The sequence below is a fragment of the Uloborus diversus genome, chromosome 5 (assembly GCF_026930045.1).
Source record: "Uloborus diversus isolate 005 chromosome 5, Udiv.v.3.1, whole genome shotgun sequence".
NCBI classification, from domain to species: Eukaryota; Metazoa; Arthropoda; class Arachnida; order Araneae; family Uloboridae; genus Uloborus; species Uloborus diversus.
The window spans coordinates 23,999,143-24,005,473 of NC_072735.1; positions in this window are offsets into that span (position 1 = coordinate 23,999,143).

A 6,331-nucleotide genomic window follows, 5' to 3' on the forward strand; every position below is an offset into this window, starting at 1 on the left:
ATAAAGCTTTCTCTATTGCTGCTGTTTATTTCTTTGAATTTGTAATAATTGAAAGAAATTCTTTTGATCCTTTGGCATTGAATATAGAGTGGGAAAGAAAAAAAACCTAACAACCAACTGAACAAATTTGCATGACAAGTTGAATAATTTCATTTTATTCTTCTGAGAGTGTCAATTTTTCAGCTGTTCAATATTTTATTTCGTCATAGTAATGTTGTTCCTAAATGCGTACTTTTATTTCTAACTTAAATTAGACGTTTACTAAAGATGCTTTTGTTATTGGCTAATTTACAAATACTTACATAATTTTTAGTTTGTAGCTCCCTTAATTATTTTAAATCTTTTGAAAAAGTAATTTGGTAATATTTTTAAAACTACAAAATTTCTGTTAGTTTCCTCTCTTGATTTATTTTTCTTACAGTAGGCGCCGCTTAATGTGATCACGGTTAATGTTATCATTCACTTGATGTTATATATCAGAATCATAAAGACCCAGAACACTTGTATATTAACATGCGTTTAAAAAAATCAGATATTGTAATCGGTGTATTATTGTTATCACTTTTTCATAGATTTTGATTTTTTCCCTTTTCTTGTTCCTCAATCAACAAAGGCAAACACAGACAAGTAGCTTCCAGGCAAATAAGTTCCCTTCTCATCAATAAAGCAAAGGAATTTTTCTTTTTAAACACTTTGACAATTCAACCATGATGAGTCAAGGCAGTACATTCAAAAATTTCTCAGCCATTACTTTGTAAGTTACAAAGAGAAAAAAATGTGATATTGAAAATAAATTGAAAATTTAAACAACAAGCAAAACCGTGCTGAAACTGTGATTTACGAGTGTCAGATAAAATTATGCACGAGTAAGTGGTCTGTTAATGCAGAATTAACTTTAAAAACTTTTTTCCTGGCTTTTAAAATGGGCAAACAATACTTTATCATCGGGCGGATGGTTTATTCGATTGAAAATTGAACTATCATTCTGCTAATTTATAATTTTAAACTGCGTTTGATTGAGTAATTGTGATTTTAATTTGCAGTTGTAAAAATGAATGCTGAAAAAATCTTCATTTTGTGCATCCTTGATTCATTTCGGCTATTTTTATCAAATTATAATCCCAAACAATCGCATTAAGCAGCACCTACAGTAGTACGTACCACAAATGTGTAACATGTTATCTGGAGATTTTTTTGAAACATGGATCAATAAACCTCTCCATAACTTGTTGTTTGCCTCTAGTGTACTTATTGCTACTTTAGAATTTTTTCATTGAATAGCATGTACTAGTCAAGTTAGCTGTATAATGTTAATTTTAAATTCTTTTCAATACACCAGTAATTAAAATGAATAGAATACTCTGGTAGTGTTTTTGAGGCTCACACACTCTACCTCCCTAGAGCAAATCCAACTACTGGGTTTGGTCATTATTTAGCGAATGCAATATTTTTGCACAAATTGCTCATGTTCTGGAGCAAATTTTTTGAAATATTAGTACCCCAAATGCAGTTTTAGACTACAATTGGCCGCTTAAGGGGGAGGGTCATGGCCCTCTTCTGGATCCCCCGCCCTGCTACCTCCAACGCCCTCCTCCCCTTTCACTTCTTTGTTTTAATAAATTTGGTAAATTTCTTGTAACTAGAGCTCTTTTAAAACAATGTTTGAGTTCAAATTCCTAACAAGATTATTTTAAGTGACATAAAATGTTGGTCTGAACTGGGTCATTCTTCAAAAAGTGTAACTTTTCTGTCACACGCCTTTTAATGAAACACTTTAAGGAACAATTCACATAATGCTTTTTAATTTCATCAAAAATATATCTATTTAAACCTGCCAAAAAAATTTTATTAATATTTTTTATTTTAGTATATTTTTGGTTCACAACATGTGAATTCTCACCTTCATGGCCTGTCACATACCTTGTGTGACTGTTTATGTTGCTTCATAACCTGTTTAATTAAAAGTATATGTTTATTTATTATTCCTTTCACAAGTGTCTCAAATACTAATTGGTTAAGTACATTTAATTTTTTAATATTGTGTTTTAGCTCATTTGTTTAGGATAAGTAGTCATGTCACATGAAATACTCTCACCTCCGTTACCCTAAACACAAAATGCCATTCCTCATTAACACGTGGCAGTAATGACATCAAATTTTATTTTCCATGATACAAGGGAGCCCCCTTGTTTATTTCCAGCCATAGTTGAAGTTGTGAGACTTTTGATGAAAAACAAGAAGATAGATTTTGATTCTGACTTCTCATCTCTGTGAACTTGAATTTCAGGGATGTAAGTTAATGTAAAAAAAAAAAAAGTGATCATGTGTTTATATGCTTAACATGTGCAGATTGTAGCAACGAAGAGAAAAAACGTTTTCCATGAAAAATGTATCTATTAGGCCTTTATTAAGGGAAAGATCCTCACCTTTGTGACAGACCTTATCAGTGTCATTATTTCTGAGGTGAAAATAACTGATGGAGGGGAAATACATCAATAATAGGCATTCTACCAAAATTATAAATTGCCAGTATATCCTCAAATTTAGTAAATACTATTTTTTAACATAACTACTAATTAAGCTGTACTTTAATTAAGAGGGCTTAATATTATCTTCCCACTAATCATTAAAGTAGCTGATTGTTTGCACAATTAACAAAATTACTACTTTGATATTAAATTTGGCATGGATTTTTAAACATTAAATTTTTTTTTCGTGAACAAGGTCTTTTTAATTTTTTTTATTTATGAGTAAAATAATTGGAACTTAGGTGGGCCATTGTTTATGGTTACTTCTAGTAGGTACCACTTTCATGTATGAATGAGAAAAAAAGAAAACAAAAGGTTTCGAAATTGAAAAATATTTGCGTTCAAAAGTTTCGTTTTCTGGAGTTACTACCCAACTCCACTCCAAATATATGCAACTTGAAATTTATATGTATACAGTTCCATGTTTTTTTTTTATTTTAAAAGTAAACACATTTTCTGGGAAGAAATTATGATTTGCTTTGCTGAGAGTTTCATTATAAATAACTAATCTTCATTTGTGTATACAGTATTTGTGTATTAGGTTAAATTCTGAAAAAAAAAATGTTAATAATATATCAAAATAAGCTAGGAAATTCAAATGCCTAAGAGTACAACTTCCCATTTTATGTAGTATATCAGAAAAAAAAAAATGTTTAAAGTGCTATTCGTTTTTTTTTTTTTTTATTTTTTTTTTTCTCTGTCTCTACAAGGAATTCTACTCTAGGACTTTTATAAAAGTGAGAAAAGGCATTGAATTTTGGAAACAAATACAAATCATGGAAAAAGTGCTGTGAATGTTTTTGTTTGCTGAGTTTAGGTTTTTCATGGATAAAAAAAACCCTGGAATTGTTAGGATTTTTTTTTTTTTTTTTTTTTTTTTTTGATAAAAAAAATTATGGAAAATCATAAATGTTATCAAGCCTAGAAAACTGAAAACAAATCTGGAAAAGCGTTATCTTTTGCATCAAAAACTTTTGAGGTAAGTTGATTGTGTTCTGTAAACACTTTTTCGAAACTGGAATGAACATTTCGATTTGTATGTGAAGCAAATACTTTTCCAAACACTTTCCATATCAGTAAAAGAAGCAATAAAAAGTGAAGATTAAAGATCTTACATAAAAATGCTTATGTGATAGTCCGTTTTTGCATACGTTTCAAATGAATTTATAATTTTTAGAGACATATTGAAAGTTACAAATTGAAATATCAAGTCTGAAATAAAATTTGTCAGACTAAAAATCTGTCGTGAGTCCACTAGAAATTTTCATCACATTTCACTCTTGACTTTTATCAATATTATTAGGGAAAGTGTGATAACTTCCAATGTTTTGTTGCTCCAGGAATATATTAAAGATAGTATCGTAAAGAAATAAGAAAATATTACTCCCAAAGAGAGTTGTGGGGAAGGGGGGGGGAGAATATTGCTTAGTTAAAAAACAAAAGGGGAAAAATGATCAAGCTCTATCTAATTATTCAATGTATGTGAAATACTTCTACCGCTTTACCCCATCTTACTTAAGTTGTTCTAAATAAAATATTTTTCAAATGAATGCAAATTAGCTGGAAATGCAGACAAGTTCTTGAGACTTATGGGAAGCTGTCTGCACAACTAATGTGATGAAAATTCTTCTAATAAAATTTTACAAAGAAATTAAAAAGAGTGTTCAGGTTTTAAAATGTCTCATAAGCAAACAAAAATACTTTTTTCACTAAATAAAATATTGATAGTATTGAAATTTGTAATTCAAAACTTAACTCCTAATTTAAAATCTAAAATAAAATGTTACCCTTAATCTTCCATTTATTTCAAAGATATTGCCTTTTATTTGATGTATGACCACTTTATCCCACCAGACCCTAACAATTATTGAGATTTTTGTTCACAAAGAAAGAACTGTTTTACGTGTATTTGGGCTGCTGGTGGAGAAATGGGCAATTTCAACTCTCCTAACGTAGAACTATTTTACATGTGTTGATGTTCTTAAAGGAAAATTAATTCGAGGTCTGTATTAGGGAAAAGATTCTGACCCTTGACTCAAGGGGGGGGGGGGGGGAATCTGGCAAGTTTAGAGCGTTGAAAACGTAATCACCCTCAAAAATGGTCACATTTGGATTGTACTGCTCACATTTCTCCCAACGGTGCTTCTATTGCTGGAAGCATTCCTAGAAGGCTTGTTTCTGAAAGGAAAGTAGCTCGGACAACGATACAAACATTCATGTCCTTAATTAACGCATTGGCGAACTATTTTAAATTTTTATGAAACTTAATTTCCTTTTTCCTTTTTTGTGTATGCTTTTAAGGATTAATGATGCTGATTAGGATTTCGTGGAAGTAATGTCCCTGTTTTGATGGCGACAATGAACTATATTGTTCTTTCTTCTTTTTTTATTTTGTTATTATTATTATTATTATTTTTTTTTTTTTTTGCTTTTGGACCTGTACTGATGAAGATTTTTGGAATTAATCTTGACGGAGATCTTCAGAAAGAGATGTTATTTGAAAACGCTGATATCACCATTCTAATAGAGACATTAGGAAATGTTTCTCTTCCTGAAATGTGAAGTTTTTTGCACTATTGTCATCATTTAAATGGGAACATAAAAAAAAAAAACTTGTGCTTACTCTTATTTTAATGGTATTTTGACTCTGAATTTTTTTGTTATTTTAATTATTACTGTTTACGTTACTTAGAAACAGTTGATTTCCTTCTCTTGGGGTTTTAAAGATTTGATGTTCTCACTCTAAAGGGACATTATTAGAATCAGGATTTGTAGTAACTGTTGACTCTATTTTGAGACGATTTCTCCGGTAAGAAACTATACAATAATTTAGATAGCCGGTGTAGCGCTGAACATCATTTGATGGGGATCGGGATTATGAGGGAAATGTTTGACTTTATATAAGAATTGTTGACCTCACTCGAATTGGAATTTTTGAGAATTACCCAAACTAACTTCTTTACAACTAACTCCTGAACGTTTTCCTGATTTATGTTGTGTGATTTTTTGGGTGTCTCCCCAGTTTCACCGACATTTCATTTACCCCCCCCCCCCCCCTCCCCCCTGATTTTCAGTTTTAATCATATCTTGTGATATATTAAAGGGAGGAGGCAATTTGAAATGTCGGCGAAACTAGGGACAAACAATTTTTTGGTAACTATTTGACCTTTGCTTGTGTTGACCATTAACTTGAATCGATTGAAAAAAAGCTACATCACCGTGAGCGAAGCCGCGGGTAAAAGCTAGTATTTTTATATATCTTTTTTTTTTAATGAAATCATAATTTTAATCAATACTTTACAAAAAATTTAAACTCAATCCTAAATTTGTGGAAATGCCACATAAAGTCAACTGCAATTTAGATTTCTAAAGATAAAATCGATAAGAATAAAAACTATAAATGAGCAACTGAATGTAGTTGATTGTCTTCATTTCCCAGATTTTAAGCGATTATCCTACGTGTATGATTATTGATAAAGGAAATGTGTTTCTGATTGATTTATCACATAGAATTGCATTTATGTAATCTATTTTCATTCATAGAGACATAATTCACATTTTGTATCTGGTTTTCTTTAAGTAGCTATGACATCTGTTAAAAAATTGTTGTTGCTTCTATTTGTTGATTTAATGTTTTTCGTGTTTGGTTATAACTTGTGCACTAAGGAAAAGGCCCTAAATGGATCCTTACTTGCTCTTACCGGAGACCGTAGGTACTGTGTTCATTTCGTTTTACTTCAGTTCTTCCTTTTGTTGCTTAAATTTTATCTCTTTCACATTGAATCGACGTAGAAACAAATCTC